General features: G+C 45.8%; 1 protein-coding gene across 1 annotated transcript in view; it reads left to right on the top strand.

Annotated features, from left to right (window-relative positions):
- The window catches only part of B3GNTL1 (UDP-GlcNAc:betaGal beta-1,3-N-acetylglucosaminyltransferase like 1), a 2,124,914-nt gene that overhangs the window by 73,170 nt on the left and 2,027,634 nt on the right, over nucleotides 1-24,110 (top strand). The window lies entirely within an intron of this gene.

The raw sequence follows: 24,110 nt of genomic DNA, 5'->3' as shown, positions 1-24,110 counted from the left end.
TTTGAGAGCTGCATTTTAAGCAAATAAACTATATTCACATGTAATGTTTGAAAATATCATGTTCTCAAAATTAGGCTGGGGTAGCCTTCAAATGGGCTAAAATCCTAAATTTCCTAAAATCACAGATGTTTTTTAAAAAGCACATTGGAGTAAACAATGTAAAATCCCAACATTGGATTGCTCATTATGCGTTTAGATTTTCCTCACACAGAGTCTAAATGTGTGTTCTGCAGTCTCTATGTAGTGTCAGGACAATGTAGTGATGTCTGTGCTGCTGCTAAAGGTTACTGGCTGGTGTGCACTGTTACGTTGCAAGATGCGTTCTTAAGGTTAAACTGGCACAGTTTCAACAGTATGCCTCAAGCTTCACAATCTCTTCGTGACGTGCATGCAATGGGGCAAATACAAACTATGTAACCATTTTGAATGGTGAAATGTCCACTGATATCTGAGTGTGTATCATGCTCGATAACGGGTGACTAAGATTGGAGCTTAGATACCCAAGATCTCAATGCCCTGTGTCTTCACCCATTAGGGACCCAACAGCCCTTGAGGGAAGGTGGTACTGGCAGATTATATTATGTACTGGATTACATTATGGTATTTTTTTAATAAGTGATCGTTAATTCGCCTGCTGAAATCCTTGATGTTGTTCTGTATGCCCGTATTGATATGTAGATTGTTACCAGGAACGTTGTTCCAAAAGCCCATGCCTGATGACCAACCACTATAACTCTTGCCCATTCCCTACCCAGCAATCAATGTTGCTGGCATCACACAGCGTGATTTATTAGCTTCTCAAAGTGTTATACTGTCAAATTCCGAAAGAACTGTTAACAGCCTCAAGAGAATTACATGATGCATCTTTGATTCAATAATGGGTCAAGCTACTGTGCAAAGTCCGGTTGTTGACTTGATTCTATGTGTAATCTTTTATTGGGAATCGGATGAACCCACCTTCTTGTGGATCTACAATTAGTAGACTAGAGGCCAAAATGGTGCTTTTGAAGAACCCCTTTTTTGAGGGTGACATGACTTTCAATCCCTGTGCACTCATAAACCTTTGCAAAATTGAAGAGTAATGCATGGCAAGTTTTCAATCAACCTTAACCACTGGCATTGCTGTGGGCAACTCATAAACCAACGGTTTCAGCCGTGTATGCCACAACAGAAAAGGAAAGACCATATGCCAATCAGGCATGGTCTCATCCAAGAAGTGTCAGTGATGCCCAATCTGCTAGGTTGCAAACATCTGCACGAGACCACAATAAAACACCATCCATGTTTTGACCTCACTTGACACTGTCAACGAGGTACAACTTGGGTCTCTAGACACAGTAAGCTCAGAACTCCCGTCTGGGCATGCCAGTCCCTGGCATCTACTCATAAACCTTTGTCTACCAATGCAGATTGTGAATTGGAATGCCAATTAGTAGCCGGTGCGATGGTGGTTTTTATTGAAATCACTATTTAAAAAACTGTCCGCTTTACAGGGACAGAAAACTCACTTATTGACCGCAAACTGCTGCAGCATAGTTGAAGTATTAGGCCAGATGTGCCCCGCCCTATGGTGTCATGTTGAGTAATGCATTGGCTGCATTCATCTGTTTGGCTGGAGCTCATCCCTTTCTGGTGTCTGCCTCTCTGATGAGCACATTAGCCAGACTGCTGCTGCACGCCCCCCTATTACCTCGGGGTGTCCCAGAGCACTTCTTACTACCACCCACCCTCCCAGGTTCTGCTTAGACTGCTCATACAACTCTTTGTGGGGGCACGTATCTTTTGTCCTTTATTCATTATTTAATTCCTGTTTCCAATTCTTCGTAACTGGCGTCACTCAGTCTGACTGTCCTTCTGCAGAGAGACCTATGTTACTGCTTTAGGAATGCCTGTTTTCTACGAATTCCTTCGCAACCCGACATTACATATTTCCCCTGCTTTTATCATTCTATGTGCATCATTTATTTTGCATGTGTCGACAAGTTCATTGAAGCCATCACCAACATAGCCATCAACCACAAACACCTAATAATCCTGGGGGACTTCAATATCTGGTTTGAAGACAGTCACGCCAACTCCCAAAACTCACTGATCGAACAACTCAATATCATGAAATTACGACAACTAGTCAAAGGGGCAACACACTCGGCAGGACACACCCTTGACGCAATTTTCGCCAAAATAAACTCTCCACCACGGCACCGCCGATACAAATACTGTGGAGTGACCATCTCATTATCCCATTTGTGATCACTCTGCCTACTCAAGTCCACATCCAACCTCCCAAAATCACAACCACCACAAAAAGAAACTGGAAGCACGTCAAAGAAAGCAACCTATTCGAACAACTGGAGTTAACCAAACCCTCAACTACAGAGCGAGAGCTGGCCAACCTAGACGAGAAAGCGGAACTTCTACACAAATGGATTACAGACACAATCGACAAGATCGCCCCCGAAAAACCTTTCACCCCATCAAAAAAAAGAGCAATGGCAAAATGGTTCACTCCACTATTAAGCACCATGAAAAAGGAAAACAAAAAGATGGAACTGGAATGGAGGAAAGAATACAACCCAGGAAAAAAAACATTGTTCCAGAGACAAATCCGCGCATACAAGAAGGAAATTCAAAAGGTGAAGAGAAGGTATTATGGTGACAGAATCACCAATGCCACCAACACTCAAAAAGAAATGTTTAACATAATCAAAGAGATGAGAAACCCACCAGGCTGTGACACCACCCCAAAACCCTCAGAGAAACTGTGCAACGACCTGGCAGACCACTTCAAGAAAAAAATAAATGACTTCTGACAAACCATACAGAACATACCAACCGACCACAACACACTACCGAGCGATCTTATCTTAGAACCTCAGCACAAACTCAAAAACTTTCCTGAAATATCAGCAGAGGCATTCGCAATGCTGGTAAAACACAGCAAGAAAGCTGGATCACCCATGGATCCCTGTCCCCCGGACATCTACAAATCAATCCTCGCTCAAGGAACGCCAGCAGAATACCATAGAAACCTTTTGAACCAATCACTAGCAACAGGAAATGTACCGAGGATCTTCAAATCAGCATATATCAAACACTTCTGAAAAACACAAGTGGCGACGTGGAAGACCTCCAACTACAGGCCGATCTCCAACATACCCTACCGGGCAAAACTCCTGGAAACCTATGTGTATAAATTAACCCAAGAACACATAGAAAAACATCACCTGCTAGACCAAGCTCAAGTCGGTTTCAGACATGCAAGAGGAACGCAAACAGCACTACTATCCATCCGGGACGACTGAAAAACTAACGCAGACTCAAACATAACCTCAGCCCTTATCGTACTCGACCTCTCTGCAGACTTCAGCACAGTTAGTCATTACACCCTAACCAAAAGACTAGAAGACATAGGCAAAACGGACACAGCACTACTCTGGACTAAATCACTCCTAGCAGACAGAACAGAAACCGTTTGGATCAGACCCTTGAAATCCACTCCAAGAGTTAACGACTGGGGAGTGCCACAAGGATCCTCACTATCACCACTGTACTTCAACATTTACCAGACACTGGTTATCAGAATCTTCAAAAAATACAACATCACATGCTACAACTACGCCGACGATATCTACAGAATCAAAGACGCCCAAGCCGATCACGCAACCCTAATCGAATGTCTAAAAGAAGTCTTCAACTGGATGACTGCCAACAACCTGAAAATCAACCAAGGAAAGACAGAAATCATGATCATATCCAAAGACCAAGAAAACTAAACCACCATCCCGTGGCCAACTGAAATGGGAACCGCACCATCACCATCTAAGGTAGTAAAACATCTGGGGGTCCTGATGGACAACTCCCTACCCTTAGAACCACAAATAAATGCAACTGTCAAGAAATGTTTTTTCCTACTCCACACAGCAAGAAGAATCCTACCTTTCCTCTCCTTCACGCACCAAACGCTCACTATCGTCGTCCTCATCATGTCAAAAGTCAACTATGCAAACAGCCTCTACCTCAGAATACCAGAATACGTCCTCAAGAAACTACAACGTATCCAAAATACAGCTACAAGACTATCCTCAAACTATCAAGAAGAGAACACATCACTCTTGCCCTAAAAACACTGCACTGGCTCCCAATAAAACATCGCATAACCTTCAAAACAATGTGCATAACGCACAGGGCAATCAGCGGACAAGGAGCAGAATTCCTACAAAAGAAAATAACAATCTACAAGCCTACTAGATTCCTCAGGTCATGCAACGAAATCCGCCTGGAACCAAAACCATACCTCAAGAAAAAATTTGGAGGCACCTCCTTCTACCACTTAGCTGCAAAAACCTGGAACAACATCCCAAAAGAAATAAGAAACACCAAAGATCACCTAAACTGTCGGAAATTACTAAAAACCTGGCTATTCAACATCACAGACTCAAACTGAAAACGGAAACAGAAAGGAAAAAGGATGACTAGACTAAACCAGACACGGACAGCTCCCAGAACCCACTGGGAAGCTCCCATGGCACCTGGACGAGTCTCACCGGGTAGAGTGTAACACCGGCGACACCCACGGAGACGGAATCAACCAACCCTACCTAATCCCACCCAACATACGCACTCGCCCCTTAGTTCCCACCAGGTACCACAGTGGTCGGAATTGTCAGGATACGTAGGCAGATGCAGTGGCTGTATGAGCATGACAATGTGCATAAAGCACAGGGCAATCCGGGGACAAGGAGCAGATACAAAAGAAAATAACAATATACACGCCAACAAGACCCCTCAGGTCAAGCAACGCAATCCGCCTGGAACTAAAACCGTACATTAAGAAAAAACTCGGAGGCACCGCCTTCTACCACTTAGCCACAAAAAACTGGAACAACATCCCAAAAGAAATAAAAAACACCTAAAAAATCACCTAAAATTCTGAAAATTACTAAAAACCTGGCTCTTCAACACCACAGAGTCAAACTGAAACCCGAAACAACAAAAAGGAAAGAATTAACAAAACCAGAAAGAACACCCACAAGCTCCCAGAACCAACAGAGAAGCACCCATGGCACCTAAACGGGTGACGGCGGGCAGAATGGAACACAGGTGACACCCAAGGAGACAGAATCAACCACCCCATCCATTCCCATCCGAAATCTTCAGCCGCCCCTTAGCTGCTACTAGGTACCTACCGGATTGTGGAAATTGTCAAGATACTACCGAACACCACGCAAACTTAGTTATGGACACCGGCGGATGCACTGGCCATGCAGGTGGAGGGGAGGAACATGGGGGTTTGTTCGGGATACCAGTGGAGGTGGCAGCGAGACGTGAAAGGGACCACGAACGCAAGACGGGCCCAGACCCAACCAGAGGCACAGGATGCTCTGCACCCCATCTGTAGAGATCACGCAAGCCCAACTCATCAATTTCAGGATAGAGATGCCAACTAACCAATTCCACTAACAATTTCTTCCTCTGCCTACACCTCTGAAACTCTAAACAAACACCACCACAGATCTACAGCACAACAAACCGCACAAACTTCACTACACCGAAACAACAAAACACCCCAAGCCCAACCAACGGACCCAACTGGCTGAGGCCGCCAACAGTACATCACTGCACTCTAGCACTTTTCCAACCTCCTCCCACTAACTCAGCCTCCCCTCCCTTTTTCAGAGCCGCCAGAGCACTAGGGGACCACTCCGGTGGTGATAGTGCACGGTACAAATGCCCTTTAACATTAACATTTATCGTGAGTGGGAAGGGAAGATAGGTAGCGCTGCGAGGCAGGTTGGGAGAGGAGGGAGCTAGATGTAAAAGGGACCTTGAAGGCTGGATGGACTCAGATCATGACAGATGCATAGGGGTGCTACCGAAACACATCTGGGGAGAATACAGAAACCCACCGCCTCAAGTCAGGATAGAGATGCCAACTAACCAACTGCACTAACAATTTCCCCCTCTGCATACATCTCTCAAACTCCAAACCAAACAGAACCACAAACCTACAGCACAACAAACCGCATAAACTTCACTACATGGCAACAACAAAACAAAAACGCACATAGACTCGCACAACAGTACACAACGACTACTGGCGACTACTGGCTGCAAAACACCCCAGGCCCAGCCAACGCACCCACCGGGCTGAGGCCCCCAACAACACATCACTGCTCTCTTGCACTTTTCCAGCTCCTTCCCACTAACCCCCCCTCCCTTCCCTTTTCAGAGCCGCCGGAGCACCAGGGGACCACTTCGGTGGTGATAGTGCGCGGTACAAATGTCCATTAACATTAACATCAACATGTGTCGGTTACCTGCGTGTTTGCCACACGTGTGTGCATACAAAGCATTGTCCAATGGCGCAGCAGCATTCCGTTTGTGTCCTGTGTCTTTATGGGTGATGTTGGTTTCACCTGAGGTGACTGACATTGGTGTGCAATCTTTAGAACGCCCTAAATAGGTACATATGGTGACCAGAATACTTTGCTACATACACCATATTGCAAGGGTTCAAAGGGAAGTCAGGGAGGTAGGGAGTGTGAACTGTGGTTTGAAGTATGTTATTGCACGCACAGCTGCAGTTCAAAAACCAATACTCCACATGCATCATGTCATACTAGTGAAGTATATTTCCTGTTCATTATTTGCCCGAATTGGCCTGAGTGAAAATTGCAGTGGATTAAGGATTTCAACCAATGGGAAGCCTAGAAAATGAGTTTTTTTTTTCAAAGGGCATCAACTATCAATCAAAGCACAGTAACCAATTTACCCTCACACCTGTGTTGAGTCGATGCCGTACTAATGATGTCCCTTTTTCATGGTGCAATATACATACGTCTAAAGAAAACACAAACGTTTTTTTCAAAGAGTTGTCCGTTATTAACTGAACATGGTGAAGAGCAGCACTGAAAACACACTTTTCAATTATCAATGCTGCCTACTGAGTGAAACAACTGAACTTTTTTTTCATTTTTATAAAAAGACTTCTAAACACTCTAGGTGCATATTATTTTCTTATGTCCTTGTCAATGGGTCGTGCTAAAAGCTCAAAGGGTTCAATGACAGTGAATTGTTTGATCCATAAAACTAATTATATTGAAAAACTGCTGGCTCTTGACAATGCTTGTTTTATGTTTTTGTCGTGTTTGTCATGGGTGGACTGGATGTCAAAACAGTTATCTGACACTTTCTATGCCCAAGACGTTTGTGTGCATGTGACACAAACTGGCATAAACCAGAATGTTCAAATGGACACTGTGAGAGGATAGAAGGAGGCATTATGAGGGTCGGGGTTTGTGAGCTCTTTCTGGGGGTGCGCACAGATGGAGTCATGTGATCTGCTCCATGGTCATCTGTGTCGACAACATACTCTTATGGAGGGGTTTTGAATGGACTTGTTGATGTGGAAGGCCCTATGCCTAAAACTCAGTGTTGCGGAAGGTTCCTAGCAGGTTGCATGTTAGTCACCTGATGGTAACCTACAAAGGATGGACGGCGGGTCTGGTTGTTGCAGTCTGTTCCGGTGGAGTGTAGATGTGTTGTCTGGTCTTTGTCATGCAAGACAAATAAAGCTCTCTCTGTCTTTGCTACCGTCCAAAACTGAAGTGTGAGTCTCGTTTCTTCATAAACAATATACTGCAGAATTTAAATTACTGTTTTCAATTAACTTTTTCTTTTTGTAAAAAAAGTATTTGGTGTTTTGGTATCACACTCTTTTCTGTTTGGGCTTTTTCAAAGCATGAGGCATGTGGGGGAAGTTGGGTCAGGAGAGGGGCATTTTCTAAGTAAGGCGCGCAGCACCTTCGGAGTGATAGGCTGAGTGCAGCATGTTCATCGTCACGCTTAAACCTCAGATGCTTATATGTGCAAATCCGCACCTCGCAAGTTTGGCAAGCCCGCTTAAGCATTAAAAGGGCACTTTGGATAGGAAGCTTGGTTTCTGGGCTGTAATAGGCATTATGGTTCAGGCACAGACTCCAGTATCATCAATGGAAGCCAGTGTAGAGCTCTTGTGGCAGAGAAGATGTGATCCAAGCTCTTCAGGCTGAAGATGAGGCATATTGCAATATTCTGAGCTTGCCACTGTATGTGGGTGGTGTCCTCAGGGAGCCGTGCATAGATTCTAATTCAGTATTTGAGACCAATCATCATGACTGCAAGGGTGAGCAGTATCCTGTGGGCAGTCTGATAGACACGACCCTAGCAAGAGCCATAGATTATTGTTTGTGGTCTTTGTAACAGGGTGCATTCGCATAGCTAAAAAGAAGTCAGCATCACATATGACTCTCATGTGGAAAACTAAATACGCAGGTTTGCGGGGCTAACCTAGTCTAGATGGCCATGTGAATGGCAAGAAGTCAGATGGCAGAAGGCCGACTAGTGGAACCTCCTTCATGGATGTATATCGACAGCTGGATGTTATACATCCAAGCTTGACTGCGAAGAAGAAGCACAGCTCAGTGGTCTTTACCGTGCCCCCAAAGAGGACTTTGCTTTTTTAAATGTTGCTGGGTGTGACCAAACCTAATTAGCATATGGCCTTTCCTCTTTCTGTAATGGCATGTCAGGCTAAAGAAGGAGGGTCTGGAGGGTTACCTAGAGCAATGCCAGAGGTTAGGATTCATTTAAACCTTCCTCCCATCACCTCTTTTGTGGAGTTGAGTATCATCAGTGTAGATATGGAAGCCAACCAGGTAGTAATTGAAAATGGTCACCAGAGGGGTGCGTACACAATGAATAACAAAAGGGAATAGGCCAAGCTTTGGAGCATTCCGCAAGTGGCAATTGTGGTAGGGGCCAGGGAGCAGCCTAGCCTCACTTGATGGGTACAGTTGGATGGGAAAGTGGCAATCCAGCCAAGAACAGTCCCCTTGAGTCTGACGGCGTCCTTAAGGTGATGAAGGGTGACGAATGGCCCAGGTTTATCAAAGGCTGCATCAAGACAAATCCATGCATATGCCAGATTACGCTCTCTAGTAATGGGCAGCTCCTTCTGAACATCCTTGAGAGTTGAATGTGGTTTTATTCTCATGTAGGGACATAAGACTGATTTGATAGTCCCTTAGGATGTTGTGTTGGATGGGGACGGTGAAGAAGTGGGCTGTAACTTGGAATTTTGGCAACACAATGGAGGCTGGAGATGGGGGTGGAAGTTCGTGAGAATGTCGGATCCGTCATGGATTCCTTAAGGCTTGGGGACATTATTACATGCTTGGATATGATATGGGAGACATTACCCCCATGCTGAGAAAGGCATTGGTTAAGTCTGCTATCACCAGGTTGATTGCCGGGATGCCATGTTTAGCAATTTTGGGATTGCTTATAGCGATTCCAGAGGGGGCTTTTGAGACATCCATAGCTTGGTGACTGCCTGAGCAGAGACGGAAACTAAATCAGAAAGCGAGGCCTTAACTTTTACAGTGGCAGGCATGGATTATTGGGAAAAACAGGGTGGAGATGCATTTATACCCCAGACTGTTAACCTTCATGAAGGAAAGCTGCAACAGATCTTCACATAGTTGTTGCAATAGTTGTTAGTTACTAGAGCTCCTGGTGAGACCTTGTCTGTGGAATGGTGCCGCAACTCATTTGCCATATCGAAAAGGAGCAGAGTATGATCGGACCAGATGAGTTATAGGAATCCCCTGATGTTGATGTTACAGTTCAATGTGGATAGAACAAATGAGACTTTGCTCAGCCCTGTGAGTACATTCCTTAAAAACTGGGTGATGCCCAGTAGGCAGACATGATGAACAATATATCAGGAGATGTAGAGCAATGCATTTCAGTTTTGCATGTATGGAAGCTGCTTTTTTGGGGAAAGGGTAGACGACTAGCACTATGAAAAATGTGACTGGGCTATGTGTTTGAAGGAATGTTAGGTGTGACCATTGCTTTCCATTTCTAGATTGGGAGTAGTTCAGCATGGGAGTAGTTGGGAGTAGTTCAGCATGATTCCCACTCTGATGTTATTTTGATAGAGGGCCTTGTAATTAGGAGCTTGAATTGGGAAAGGAGGCAAGAGCTCACATCTCCGGTCATATTGATGCAGAGGACATGGAGGCTAGCTATACGGTTGTGAATGTTACTGGTCTTGTTAGTTACTTGCCTTTCTTTCAGTAAAAATCCTTTGACGGAGGATTGTAGCAGTGGAACATCTTTGGGGATTCCATATAGTAGAAGAGTGGGTTCGGGGGCCATACAGTAGGTAGGTAATACGGGAGAGTATAGGGAAGGGAAACGTCGTATGGGGGAACCTTTGATGAACCAGAAAGGAATTATGTGTGGTGTTGATAATGACCACTGTGCTGGGAATTGGCAGCCTGGTGTCTTCTGGGGGGATGTAAGGAAGGCCTGGTATCAACAGTAAGACAGCCACAAGTGACCACAGTTCAAGATTGTTTATTGAACTTCAAAAAGGGTTTGGTATCAGTCTCCCCAACTCACCGGCTGTGTTGATTTCACTGGCGCTGCTTTGTTGTAGGAGCCAAGGACAGTACCATGGCGGAAACCGATTCTCCCCGCCATGACTATCGACGCGGGAGAGCCCTGGGTACCTCCGACACACAATGCAGGATTCTTCAGTCTTGTTTCCTGGTTTTACGCTTTCTATTCTGGAGGGTTTGTAAAAGTAACGGTTCCTCGTAAAAAAGGCCAAGGGCACTTCCCTCCTTCCGATCACCTTCTGTTTTGCCATCTTTCTCCTCGTATTAAACTGCCATCTTGGAACTGCTGCTTCCTCATGTGCATTGCCTTGCTCAGAGTGTGCTCTTGTGTTATGCCTTTTATCAGTGTGGGGATGTGTAATGGAAGTCGGGTGTGTGTGATGGTCAGTAATTGCCGGACTCTACCTGACCATTGTTTTGGGACATGCCAGGTATACGGCTCAGGTGTTAGTCCGTTTTCTCTCATAGTGATCTGTCCGTGAGAATGTGTAGTGTTTGTGTTGTAAAGAAGTGGCCAGGAGGGTTGAGTTCCTAAATATCCTACCTGGTAGAATGGGGTAAAAGTGTTATCGGGAAGGGGATACCGAGTCTCGCCATCCGATCTGCCTGTCCCCGAAGACCCCCCCCCCCAGATGATCCTCCCGCTCTGGCCCACCCCGAGGAACTGGATCCAGAAGCTGTGGCCGTTTCCTGGCCACCTGGATGACAGATCCCTGGGCACTAGCGGGTGAGACACCTTCAGGTTTCTCAAAGGGTGCTCAAAGAGCACTGGCCAGTTGTTCTGAGGGGGTAGTCTTGAGACAGTCAATGATTGAAGGCATTGGTTGATAAAAGACTTCAGCGTTGGGTAAAAGTGCTTTTGTTGTAATCATGAATCCATTCAGTCATTAATCCATTGTACATATTTTTCTGGGAATATTATCCATGTGCCTCTTTCTCACTCTCAAAAAGAATATATATTCTCCAACTAAGGAATCACAATTCCAGGCTTCAACTCCATAGCATAATCATACTGTCAGTGGAGCAGATGTTTCCAAATATCAGGTTTCTGAAAAACACCCAGAAATCTATGATCACAAGATGGAATGCTTGAGCTCTTATTAAGAATCAAAGGTCCTAAAGGCTCTTTATGAACTTCTCCTGAGACCTCTGGCTCCACACCTGGAGCCAATGTCCCATCTTAGTCAAATAATATTTCTCCTAACAGGATGACACATTAATCGTAGCATGTGGTACTTCAATACATGTATAGATGATGTTCCTATATCAAAGAATCCCATCTTGTAACAGGAAACTGGGAGATACAGTAAGAACAAATAACAACATCTCACTATCATTTCCTAATTGAAACCTGGATATTCACAGGTTCAGAAACCAGCACAGGGCCATGAACTGCATCAACAACTCTTACTAACGATTTAGGAACTGTCGGGATACTAATGCACCAATTTCCTTGAGTTATTAGAATCCAACAAGGCAGGTGCCTTCAGACTCTGCCCATAAAGAGACATCCACAAGGACCCCATACTCCCTGACCTGACAACCCATGACAAGCTAGCGACCTAAGGAAGGGAAAATGCTCCACTCACCCTTTCATTCCTTAAACGAGTGGGAGATCTTTATTCCCGTCAGCTGTATGAGGTAGGCAGAACACTTTGCAATTAACCATCCTTTCAGAAGCCAAAAAAGACACAGGCCTACCCTTCTACACCACCCTATCCCCTGCCTTCAGATGTATGTATCTATGCACGTATGTATACATGGGGTTTATAATGTACAAACCTAGCTGCAAAGCAACTGAGCACTGTACATAGTGGAGCAGGGCTAAGGTGTTGGTATTGGTTGATGGAAACTGGTCTGAGAACTACAAATGGTGGATTCCCGGATGATATTCCAGGTGAGGTTTCTTTTAGGAGCACAAAGGGAAGCTCAACAATCAATTACTTCCTTGTCACTATCAATATGTGGAGTATGGTTAAGAATTTCCAACTTAATTCAGATCTGCTCAGTGATCATTATGCCCTCATCTTGGTTTTGAAGTGGGGAGGTTTGGAAGCAATGGGATATACGTTTGGCCATCTGACCGAGATTTGCTGTCGGGGAAATACTACAAAAACACTTAGATGGGAAGAATCTACCAAACTAATGCAAGGGCAAAGGATCAAGAGGAAAAACATGGTATGTTTTTTGGCATTACTAAATCCAGATAACAATCCAGCAGTGATTGTACAGATTTTTATGAGATTAATGTGGAGAGGGGGCATTCCAGACCGCTCCATGAACATGCAGCCAAATAGGCAAAGGAAAGTGTAGGGAAGGCATGGTATCACAAGTATGACACTGATGCAATGGCTGCAATTTGTAAAACCTTAATGGAAAATGTTGGGGCAGGAAAAACTCCTATTTTGCCCTGTAACTAAGATGGGAGTAGTCTCGACCATCAAACGATAAACAAAACAGTCCTAGTGGAGTCTGTCAAATCAAGTCCCCCTGTGTCAGGCTCAAACCTTACAGCGCACACTTCACGTAGGTCCCCCTCTGACGGGCTCGGACCTCTCATGTCACAGTTCAACACAAACTTGCAAGGGGGCTCCCTTCCCCAAGCTTATTGTTCTTCAGGTCTCCCTCAATCGGGCTCTGACCCCTATCAAATGTCGAACACCTTCGAATGCGTGTGGCTCTCTTTACAGACCACCGCAGGACCACTTCGCCTCAAAGTTCACGCTTACTCTTGCTTAATTCACTTTTGCTGTTCATTCGCTTTATATCTTCACACAATGTACCTTTCATGGAGACTTTCGAATGGGCTACTAGCTTTCGCTGGACCACTCCGTTACTTAGTATCGCTGATCTCACAGCTGCCTTTTACTTCAAAGTTCATTCACAGGTCTGCCTTTCTTTGTTTCTCATCCACACACATGCAGCCTTCACTTGTGATATAATGTTGCTACTTCATTCGCTTTAACCCACACCAGTCTCTCAGGTCACTTGCCAACTCAACGCCGGTGTGCGCTTCTTTCTTGTTTTGCTATTTCCAATTCACAAGTCAAGTTAACTAACCACAGGCTTGGCCTCACCCCCCCCAACTTTGCTCTTCACCCGGGAGGGTTGCTGGCGTCCTTGAAACACATTGCAATCTTCACTTGTGGGATGTGTCCTTCTCCACATGTCTTTTGCGGTCTGTCGGAGGCATCGACCTCCAGTAGGGAATCCTTGTTGTTTTCGGTCTGCTGTTCTCGTCCCTTCGTCCATTGCTCTGCTCCATTAGGTGTGCCTAGGTCCTGGAAGTTCAGCTCTTACTGGTGTTCCGCCTTGCTTGCTCAGAGTGTGTCTTTAGGTGTTGCCTTTTATTCATGTGAGGAGAGCTAACTTGTATCAGGTGTATGAACTTTGTGTAAAGTGCCTGACTTTGCTTTACCCGATTAATGGGACATGTCCAGTACGATGTGAGAGAGTTAGTTTGGTTACTCTCAGTCACCCTCTTCCTCGGCCCAATGTTTGTGTAAAAAGGGGGGGGTTGGGACTTTGGAAAAATCCTACAAAAAAGATGGGGTAGATGAACAAAAAAGGGGGGAATACCGCATCTCACCATCGGCTGCCTCGCCACCAGTCCCTGAAGACCTCTCACCCAGGTGATCCTCCCACACTGGTCCATCCTCACGGTCTGGATCCAAAGGCGATGGTCCTGCCATGGCCACCTGAGAGAGGAATCCCAGGGGACTAGCGGATGAGACACCCTTTGGTTTCTCACAAAAGGTACCAAGGTTGGTTGGTTCAACAAGGATTGTAGGGAGGTAAAGGACAAATTGATACGCCTACTGAAAAAGAAAGAGACCACCAAGGGTGACATTGTTTGGGCCAGGGCACATTATAGATGCCAGATTAGAAAATGGAAAATAAATTGGAGACAGGGAGCAAAGGCAATGATTCTAAACGTTTTTGGAAAGCAGTAAATAGTGGCCCAATCTACAAAGAGCAGTTGACGGGGCTGGAGTCTAGTATTCCAGACAAAAGATGGGTAGAGCACTTTAGCAATGTTTATAATGGTCAGACAGGAGAGGTGGATGCTTGGTCTTTCTCCGTAACAAATATGGCCGAAGAGGAACCTTACAATGTTAAAGTTGGATTCACTTATATTGAAGTGATCAAGGCTGCAAAACGTAACAGAGCACCAGGTTTGGATGGGGTATCAGTTGAGTATTATCAAGATAGCAGTGATAGATTGATTGTTTATTTGTTATGCGCTTATACACAAGTGTTTCGAAGCGCAACCATGCACGGGAGGGGAAGACGAGACAAATGATGTGACTAGGCATGGTACATTCAGATTATGCGGGTGAACAGAAAAGGAAGTGCGTGGGCGGGCTACAATAGGGATAAGTGCGCCCAGTCCCATCAGAACATGGGTTAAGTGCAGAGAGATACCACTCTCAGGGGTCGTAGCCGAAGTGAAGTAGCGCTGAGGCAAGTGCAAGGCCCAGGTGCAAGTGCAGAAGGCTGGCATGGAAAGCTTGGGAACTGTGAGGCTCTGAAGGTACACCAGGCAGCCAGTCAGCATATGAGCAGAAGTTGAGGAGACAGAGCAGAAAGAGGTGCTTAGCAGGGGAGATGGAGAGAGAAGGAGGAGGCGAAGAGGAAAGTCTTGCAGAGTTTTCGGAATTGCGAATTTGAAGCTAGTGTTTAGTAGGGGTATCGGCTGATCGCTCTGCTAAACACTAGCTTCAAATTGTTTGGGAAACGTCTCCTCAACAAATTCGAGGATTGGGTAACTGAACAGGCCAGCCTGTCGCCCATTCAACTAGGGTTTAGGCCTAAGCTGGGTACCATGGAACAGGGTTTAAACCTCGATCTGATAATTTCTCACTCCTTGTTCATTAATAAAATAACCCATTTACCTCACTTTTATGGACCTGAGCACTGCCTTTGATAAAGTCAATTGCAGTAAGATCAGGTCCTAGTACTACCCGCCTACTATTTTGGATATTCTAAAGATTATACATAGTAACAATGAGGCATGTATCAAATCAGGCAGCAGAGGCTATTGTACCACTTGGTTTGCGATTGGCACCGGTGTCAGGCAGGGGTGCGTTCTGGCACCCCTGCTGTTTTCCCTGTATATAAACAACTTACTAGAAAAGCTGGACGAGTGTAAAGTAGATGTCTCAAGCGTTGGAGGAATGTCAATTCCAGCCCTGATATACGCCAATGACACGGTTCTCATTGTGCGAACACCGAGATCCTTACAGGTCTTGGTCAATATATTTACTTCTTGTACGAGAGACCTGGATTTGCAAGTGAACAAGTCGACAGTAAAGATGTGTTGTTGGAAAAAACAAAAACATAAATTCCATACGGTATGGTGTAAAGCAGTTGCGGTCTCTGGAGTGATCCAGTTTGATTATCTTGGTATTCGCTTTAACGAGAAATTCACTGCAGTCGCTCACTCTATTAAACAGGCCTCACTCATGAAACATGCGATTGGGGGGGATCGCTAGGTGCATGAAACAACATAAGCAGAACCCTTTAAATGTCACAAAGAAGGCCTACAATGCTCGCACCTTGGGGGCAGCTAGATACAGTGCAGCAATGTGGGGCTTTGCGGATAACAAAATGATGCATAGAGAGGAACATGGTTTTCTAAAAAAGCTCTATGCCTCCGAATATCTGCACTAAACTTTGCTGTGCATAGTGAGCTAGGTTTGAGTTTCCTTGAGGATTAATTGGCCCTGGAACCCACCCTTTTTTCGCTTTGCGTATGGTCTGACCTGACTACTATGCTATCCCAGACTTTGTTAAAAGACCTGCATGAAAAAAAGGATATGAATAAAATTAGGTGGCTGACTAATATAAGGAAGATGTTGGGTAATATTGATGCCATCAACCTGTTTGATAATCCAACTCAAATAAATATGAGTGTATGCCGCACAGTTAAAAAGAAAATAAAGAAATGGGTTTCTGAGGCCAGAGAAACTCAAGAGATGACGAGACCCACAAATAGGCGCCTAATGATTATATCAAGTAGCACCATTAAGGACTATTTTATCTGGCCCAACTATAAATTTCAAAGGGCGCCCATCACAAGAGCCTGGTTTGAGTGTCTGTTGCTGGGTGATATCTTAAGCAAGAGGTCGATCGGAAGCCTGGAGGCTAAATGTCCAATGTGTCAGGCCGGCCTTGAGGATATGGCACACTTCCTCCTCTTTTGTCCTGAGTATGACCATCTTGGGAGGAAGCACTTGCTTCTGTTACTCAAGGATAGGAGCATTAGGCAGTATCGTCCAGCCCTGTATATTCTGCTGGATACAGTATCCCCAGCCATAGCCTGGTCTCTGTCACTGTTTATCAGATATGCTTGAAGACTTTGAGAAAAGAAAACGATGGAAAACTAGTATCTAGTTGAGTTGTAGTCTTAAAGGTTCTTTTTATATCATGTTCGATTAGTGGTCAGTATTAACAATTAATGAAATAGATTTGTGAAAAATAAATTGGGGCTATTTTAACGTGCTTATGCACATTTTTTGTCTAAGAAGGTGGCATTGCAGCAAATATTTTGTCCGCATTTCTGCGTAAAAGATCTTGAAAAATGATGGATATGGGAATTTGAAACTGTGTCAAATTTTGTTATGAACTGCTAAATATTGTTGTGGTTTCACATGAATCGATTTTATTTTTCTGAAATAAAGATTTATCACTCATTCATTGTACACTGTACTAGCCCAGGGAGTTACACGCAGTGGTGTGGGTGTAGCAGAGGAGATGAAATGGATAGGAGGAGCAAGAGCATTGGGCAGTTCCAGATGCTAAGAATTAGGGTTCAGTGTTTTCCGACTGGCGAGATTATTCTTTGAAGAGTAGGGTCTCCACGCCCTTCCTCAAGTGTAGAATGCAGGTGCCCAGTCTCATCTCCATTGGTAACTTGCTCCAGAGATGGGATACATAGAAGATAACACGTCTGCTTCTTGTTTTCCCCACATGCAATTATTTGTTTACAGACAGACAATGTCTTGGCTTCTGGTGATCCGTTGGTATCAGTGGGTAGCGAGTTTCCCGGACAGTTAGAGTAATATTTTAGTTGTGGCAGCATTGTAGGGGATGCAGGCTATCTTGAGCATGGCATGTATGTGAAGGGGTAGCTTGTGCTGCTCCTTGAGGGTGAGGTTTATGAGGGTCATGTGGTTTAATGTTCTTAGCCCAGTGATGAGCCATGCTGCTATGTGCTTTCATAGGGGCCAAGGTGGCATCTTTGTTTACAGCAAGTAGGGCGTTTCCCCCATTCAGGTGGGAGATGACCAGGACGTGAACAACAGTTCTGAAACTTGGGATAGGGATGATGGGTTTGACTTTGAAGAGGAGTACAAACTGGTACCACGCTGCTTGGATCTTCTTGGCACATGTGTTTTTTTAAATGAGAAATCACAGTTGATGGCAAAGCCAAGAGATTTTGCACAGGGGTGTGAATTGAGATGTGATGTCATCGAGCTCATGTCAGTCAGACAATTCTGGAGTTGGGCATGTTTGGTGGTGTTTCCTAGGGGAATGAATTCAGTCTTTGTCTGGTTCCATTTGGCCTTCAGGACAAAAGCATTAACCAGTTTACGAGTTTGCAATAGGTCACTTCTCTCACTGGTAGCCCCTTGTGTACTTTCCTACTCTCCTTTTGCCTAAAGATGCATTTATTCCCTGGAAATAGAAAAGACCAGAAACTCTGTCAAACTCGCTTTTTATCATTTGTTTCAGAAACCGTGTACAATGTGTCCTTTCTAACCAATATGTTTAATCAACTAGCTGCGTAGCTGGACCACAGGGCATTGCTGCAGGCCACACAAAGACTTTTAGATAGAAAATGCTGAATCAGGAAGCCTAAGAATCGAGCTGAAAGCTGCCACAAAACCTGAATAATAGTCCAACTGCAGGTACAAAGGGCATAGCTCAAGTCAAAGCAGAATCCATAATATTTCCCATCACATATCCAGCTTTTAAACTTCAAACTTGTAAGGCTTAAGTTTGACCTGAACCAAAGAGGACTTGAAATGGCTTGATCCGGATATGCGCCGTATTAAACTTTATACACTCAAAATTAATTCCTGTAGTCCAATAACCCAGAGACACCTGAGCAACTATGAAAAAGGCATTCTGGTCCATTAGAGCCACCCTGGATGTCTTAGTGTCTTAGGCCTCGAGGCGGTGTAGTGAGATCATCCTGGCAGTCTCGGGCATCAGACCAACTCTGTACGTTGGGGCATCCCGAACTTTCCCCATGGCGGGAGTGCACAGTGTTTGAAATGGCGTTTCAGGGCAGTAGACCCAGCCTTGTAGAGTGAGACTTCAGCATTGTTCCACTGTTCTTGCTGACTGTTGATGGGGGCTTTGAGTGAAGCTGGTGATTCAGAAATAGGCCATTCTGATCTGTATCTTGTTCGTTAGGCACCACTATGAAGCATTCTCCTGATAGATGTTGCCTGATCTCCTCTTCCTCTCACGTGGCTTGCTAGCGTATAAAAGGAGCCAGTAACAGGATGGAAGTGCTTTGCAACTCACAACGCTCTTGTTTGGTGATCTCCATGGCTTTGATTTGATCCATACCATGGTCTTCATTATTTTAATCCTAGTGATTATTTTGTTCTCTTTGTGGCATCTTCCATGTGTGCACTTTCCATTCCTCTCCTGTTTCTCCAGCTCTGGTAAATGGCTTCAGAGTAGGGACACCCATATCTTCCTCAAAGAGGCAGAACTCAGCACTTGGATTCCCCATTTGCGAGACATGTCTTCTGAAGTATTTAAGGAGCTGCTGACAGGATGTTGTCCTGTCTCAACTCTTCTCGACTCCATGGTCACAGTCTGACACCTCACCACTTGTTTACTAGTCTGCTGGTTTCTGAATCTCTGATCAGATCCTGTCCATGTTCATGTGATTTGCTTTCTGGATTGTTCTCACCCGTAGAAAAGTTTCTCATCCTTATGAATGCTTTTCCTTCTACTGCGTCATTGATTTTGTTGACTGGATGGATGCAGGACGGTGCAGGTGATATCTTCCAATGAAGACGAAATGATTGATGCTGATGCGTCCTGTCATTCACATATAGTCAGATTGAGGTAATTAAGTGGCTGAGTGACTAATAGAAGAAAGGGTAGTGAAGTGACACACCCATGTATTCACACACAAACTCACACACATGTTCACACTCTTGCTCACTCAACACCCACCACCCTTACTCTGAGGCAGCTCAGAATTCGGTGAGCCTTACAATCCTTTCCTCTCCTTCCCCCAGAAGCTCGCTGTCTCCAGAGCTCTGGTTCTCTCGAGGGTGGACTACTGCAACAGCCTCTTTCTAAATCTGCCTGCCTCTACTCTCTCCCCCAAAACAGGACTGCGAGACTTGTTCTTGGCCTCAAGCCCAGGGATCGTATCGCTCCAGGACTGGAATCTCTGCACTGGCTCCCAGTGGTGGCGAGGATTACATTAAAAAATCTCTGCATTGTCCACAAGGCCATATGGGGCCTGGGGCCTCAATACCTTCAACTCTCTCTTCCTAAATATCTTCCCTCTTGAGCTCTTTGCTCATCTGCCTCCAACTCCCTCAGGGTCAGTCACTTCTCCAAGCAACGAGTTGGTAATAGAATTCTTTCTTCTGCTGGGGCCTCCCTCTGGAACAGCCTCCCTGCCTCTCTGAAACTTGAGGGGAACCCTCTCTGGTTCCGGAAGCACTTCAAGACCTTCCTCTTTGCTTCTGCTTTCTCTCCTCCTCTTCCCTGCTGATCTCCTGACTGAAACTGCACTGGTTACCTGGTTACCCTCTGATCTCATCCCCAGGTCCCTTCCTCACCAGTTGCGTACCTGCTATGCCCCCTCGCTACACTTGCACTCAGGGACTGTTTCTGTATCCCTACAGCTCCCTACCAGCACTTGACACCTTATGTCTGCACTTAGCTTTGCACTTGCCACCAACTGGCCGCAGTTTTATTTATTGTCTTTATTTTTTTTTACTGTTATTCCAAGTACTGCACTGCCCCATACCCACCGCACTTTTCCCTTCCTCTCTCCCCTGTACTTGCGCAATCTCAATGTCACCTGGCCTAGTAAGATCGTTGTCTCTGTCTTCCCTGTGTTCCCCCTCCCTTCCCTCATCGCGACTTGTGTATAGGCGCGTTATAAATGCCATATCATGACACACTGCAGACACTCGAGCACTCACTCACAGATACTGACACACAATCAGAGTCGTCCTGTCAGAGTGAAACGTCTGAGAGCAAGTGGATGCACTTTTGTATGTGTAACTGTCGGTTCAATACAAGAATCCTTCTATAACAATTCCCCAGTCACAATGTGGTGGTCTTGCATACTCGGCTGACTCCCACCCTGGCACAGGCCTCTCCACTCTGCTATATCTGATACTCTTGATATCCTGCCCCTGTCATGAGAATCCGCCTGAAGCCCAAAGCCAAATGTAACTCTTGGTATGACTCGGATCTCGTCACCCTTAAACGCAAGTGCAGGGTGGCTGAGAGGAAATGGCATGCTTCATGTTCATCCTCTGACAAACTGGCCTGCCGCCTGCGCCAAAGGCAGTACCGGCTCTCCGTTCTCACCAAGAAGAGAGCCCTTATCCAAGCCCGCATCTCTGCGGCATCTAACAATTCGCCCGAACTCTTTAAAATATGCAAGGAGCTGGCCAACCCTGGTGCAGTCTCTACCTCTCCTGTCCCCTCCCAAGCCCTCTGCACGGCACTGGCCTCTCACTTAATCTCAAAAACTCAGGACATCCTGTCCTCACTCTCTTCCAATCACCTCCCCCCCTCCATTCCCTGCTCTTCCTCTGGCCCTTCTGTTGCCACCCCTCCTCCCTCCTTCTCTGCCTTTCCCCTTTTTTCTGCTGACGAGGTTTCGAGACAAGTCTGATCTATGAAAGTCTCATCAAAACAGGTCCACCCCTGACCAAAACTATCATCGACTCCCTGGCTCCTGCCCTGGCTGACTTCTGCAATCACTCCTTAGCCTCTGGAGTCTTCCTATTCCCCCTCAAGCACTCCCTTGTGCACCCCCTTCTTAAGAAACTCTCTTCCGACCCCTCCTGCCCGGCTAACTATCGCCCAATCTCTATCACTCCCTTCCTGGGAAAGATCCTGGAGAAACTGTCCATCTCCCAGCTTAATCTCCATGCTGAATCTGTTGGTAGTCTTCATGACCATCAGTCTGGCTTCAGAGCTGCCAGAAGCACGGAAACTGCTCTCCTGAACATCCGTGAGGACCTGCTCTCAAACCTTGACTCTCTAACACCCCATGTGTTCTCATTTTGCTCAATCTCTCTTCTGCCTTTGATACTGTCAACCACACCATCCTGCTCAACCGTCTCCATGATAACCTGGGTATCACTGGTCAGGCTCTGGCGTGGCTGACCTCTTTCCTCTCCAATCAACCCTCCCAGGTCCAACTGGGGTCCTTCCTCTCTGACATCTTTTTCTCTACCTGTGGTGTCCCCCAGGGATCTAATCTCTCCCCCTGGCTGTTCAACCAGTATCTGGCACTTCTTGCCCACTGCATCGCCACTCTCTGTCCCAACTTTCAGTGCTATGCGGATGATACCTAGCTCATTTTCAGGCTACCCTCGGCCTCCTCTTCCCCTTCCCTCATCTCTGACTGCCTTTCTGCTATCCATGAATGGTGTGCCGCCAACGACTTCTGCCTTAATGCCAGTAAGACTGAGATTCTACTCATCGGCACACCCACTCCCTCCTTCCCTGCAGCTCTCTGGCCGGCCTCTCTTGGCCCTCTTCCTGCTCCTACCTGCAAGGCAAAAAACCTCAGGGTCATCTTCAACTCCACACTCTCTTTCTCTCCTCACATATCTGACGTCTCTAAGAAGTCACACTACCAGCGGCACCTCCTCAGAGGTATCCTTCCTTTCCTCTCCTTCCCCCAGAAGCTCACTGTCTCTAGTGCTCTGGTTCTCTCGAAGCTGGACTACTGTAACAGCCTCTATCTAAATCTGCCTGCCTCTACTCTCCGCCCCTCTCATCCAGAACAGGACTACGAGACTTGTCCTTGGCCTCAAGCCCAGGGACTGTATCTCTCCAGGACTGAAATCACTACACTGGCACACAGTGGCTGCGAGGATTAAGTTCAAAACCCTCTGCATTCTCCACAAGGCCTTCTGGGGCTTTGGCCCAAAATACCTTCAACTCTCTCTTCCTAAATATCTTCCTTCCCGAGCTCTTCGCTCATCCGCCTCCAACTCCCTCAGAGTCAGCCGCTTCTCCAAGCAACGAGTTGGGGGTAGATCTCTCTCCGCAGCAGGGGCCTCCCTCTGGAACAGCCTTCCTGCCTCCCTGAAACTTGAGGAGAACCATCTCCGGTTCCGGAAGCACCTCAAAACCTTCCTCCGTGCCTCCGCTTTCTCTCCCCCTCTCCCCTGCCTAAATCACTGAAGCTGCACTGAATCTGCCACTGGGCCACTCACCGATCTCGGTCCTTGGCCCAGCCACTCTTCCCTGCACTACCTCCCTGGCAACCCCTGCACTGCGGGACTGTCTCTGTATCCCTACAGCCCCTCCTCCCGGCACTTACCTTTCACTTGCCACTAGCTGGCCCTTATTATTTATCTTGTATTCTACTAACCCTGTACTGCACTTTCCCCTCTCCCTTTCCCCTTGCACTTTTCCCTTCCCCTCTACCCTTGCACTTGCGTGATCTGAATGACACCTGGCCTAGTAGGATCGTTGTCTGTCTCCCCTTCTTCCCCACCCCCCCTCGCCTCGTCGCGCCTTGAAACACTTGTGTAAAGGCGCGTTACAAATGCCATATCATATCATATAACTTACCAAATCTCCTCCAGAAGTGTGCTGCGGGTAGCAGGCATTAACAAAACCAGTTATATGTGCAAGCCAGGGCTATATGGAAACAATGTTATATGGGCATGATGTCAGCTATCTGGGCGAATATTGACATCTGGAGAAACCTGCCGCAGCACGACTGCATACAGGGGACACCTTTTGAGGATGTGTGGTCTCGTTAAGCATGCATGTAGTTGCGTGAAACACTTCTTGGCCCTACACTTTTTTTGAATGGATTCGTTACAATTGCTTCACTTGGAATAAAGATAAATGTACTTATTCAATTGCAGAGGAGTCCACCTCTCGGACACATGCAGAGTGCAGCACCTTTGCTCTGTGTTTGCTTCATTTCCATTCTTTGCATAAAGGAATTAAACTGCCCTTGGCTTTTCACGGTGTTCCTTGGTAAGAAAGATCTTGCTCGCCAACTACATACTTTATTAATTTAAAATAAAGCAATGTGGAGTACACCTGAAAAGGGAAAACTTTAAAATAAAGTTAAAAGAATAAGATGAATTGGTTAAAAAAAAATAGACTAGGCAACATGACATGGTAAAAACACAATACACGTTCCAGTTGACAGATATAATAAGGAGAAATTATTCCAGAAATGTCTGGGTTATTGTTGGGCAACTACTTGGGCAGCTGTTGTACGACTGAATCCCAGCTATCTCTCACTACACATGCATTAATTATTTTGAAATTATGTTTAACACGAGTAAGGGGGATAACCTTGCATCCAGAGAGACAACTTCTTAACTAACTGCCCCAGGCCTGTTATTACCATACCAATATTTCTAATGCCATCAACTGCATTGAAAGATTCCTGAGACA

The sequence above is a fragment of the Ambystoma mexicanum genome, chromosome 3q (assembly GCF_040938575.1).
Source record: "Ambystoma mexicanum isolate Mex_15411 chromosome 3q, UKY_AmexF1_1, whole genome shotgun sequence".
NCBI lineage: Eukaryota > Metazoa > Chordata > Amphibia > Caudata > Ambystomatidae > Ambystoma > Ambystoma mexicanum.
This window is presented reverse-complemented; position numbering and strand designations above follow the sequence as displayed.